The sequence below is a fragment of the Mandrillus leucophaeus genome, unplaced genomic scaffold (genome assembly GCF_000951045.1).
Source record: "Mandrillus leucophaeus isolate KB7577 unplaced genomic scaffold, Mleu.le_1.0 Scaffold53, whole genome shotgun sequence".
Lineage (NCBI taxonomy): Eukaryota > Metazoa > Chordata > Mammalia > Primates > Cercopithecidae > Mandrillus > Mandrillus leucophaeus.
Genome location: NW_012105697.1, coordinates 2,449,457 through 2,451,029, shown reverse-complemented (window position 1 = coordinate 2,451,029; position 1,573 = coordinate 2,449,457). Strand labels below are relative to the sequence as shown.

The window sequence follows — 1,573 nt, the reverse complement described above, 5'->3', positions numbered from 1 at the left end:
CGCCTGGAGGAGCTCGGGGTGGCCGGTATGCACAAGAAGGTGGCCCGGACCACCGGCGTTTCTGTGGATCGGAGGAGGCGGAGTCCCTGCAGGCCAACACGCAGCGGCTGAAGGAGCCCCGCTCCAACCTCATCCGCTTCCCCAGGAAGCCCTCGGCGCCCAAGAAGGGAGACAGTTCCGCTGAAGAACTGAAACAGGCCACTCAGCTGAGAGGACCGGTCATGCCCATCCCGAATGCCCATAAGGAGAAAGCTGGAGTCATCACTGAGGAGAAGAATTTCGAAGCCTTCGCTAGTCTCCGCGTGGCCCGTGCCAACGCCCGGCTCTTCGGCATCCCGGCAAAAAAGAGCCCAGGAAGCTGCAGAACAAGACGTTGAAAAGGAAAAATAAAGCCCTCCTGGGAACTTGCAATCAGTCAGCAGTTATGCTGGGTCTCCACGTGATGTGTTTCCCAGGAGCAGCGGGGCCTGGGATGGGGCTTCGTGGCTGTGACTTCCTGGCAGGGCGTTTGGGGTTTTCTTGAAAGACAGTCCAAGCCCTGGATTATGCCTTACTTTCGTGTTAAAGCACTGTTGGTCGTTTTTGTTTTCTTTTGGTTTTGTTTTTTAAGAAAGAAAAAGAAAAGTAGCGGGATTTGCCCCGCACGGTGGCTCACGCCTGTAATCCTATCACTTTGGGAGGCCGAGGCGGGTGGATTGCCAGAGCTCAGGATGTTCAAGACCAGCCTGGGCAACACAGTGAAACCCTCCCTGTCTCTACTAAAATACACAAATTAGCCGGGCGTGGCGGCGGGCGCCTGTAATCCCGGCTCCTCGGGAGGCTGAGGCAGGAGAATGGCATGAACCTGGGAGGTGGAGCGTGCAGTGACCCAAGGTCGCACCACTGCACTCCAGCCTGGGCGACAGAGCAAGACTCCGTCTCAAATAAATAAACTAATTAATTAATTAATTAAAATAAACGTAGAGGGATTCCGTGTGGGTAAATTAATTAATTAATTAATTAAAATAAACGTGGAGGGATTCCGTGTGGCTGAGTATGCTTCAAGTTGGTTTGGCACAAGAGCTTTCTAGCCATTCCTTATCTGTTTAGAAGTGACTGATCCACCCAGCGCCAGGACGGCTCATCAAACAATGGAACCATTTACCCTTATGGTGCACAACTGTAATAGCCAATCATCTCCAGGTGCCAGGTATGTCCTCTCATTTCATTCTCAATACAATAACGAGCGGAGGGCGGGGACCGTTTCAAAGACAAAACGTGGACACCGTTTTTACACACAACGATGTTTGCACAGAATGATTGAAATGACTTGGTTTTCACAATTATCCAAAGCTAAATGGAAACAAGCATAAATCTCAACTCAAGCCTGCCAAGTCCCATCCTGTAGGCACATGTGAAACGTGAAAACTTGACCCGTTGTACTAGTAGGTGGAGCTGCCGCTATTTGAGTTGTTGAATTGGTCTGACAGGTAGAATTGGGTTGACGTTGCCGACTCCTAAAATTAGAATCTAGACATTGCAGGTACCTCACTCACAGCTCCAACGAATGCCTCTGCCTTCATAGAGTAGCTTT

General features: G+C 50.7%; 1 pseudogene; it reads left to right on the top strand.

Moving 5' to 3' along the window:
* LOC105551698 overlaps positions 1–390 on the top strand; it is a 2,566-nt pseudogene extending 2,176 nt beyond the window's left edge.
* Positions 391–1,573: the final 1,183 nt, after the last annotated feature.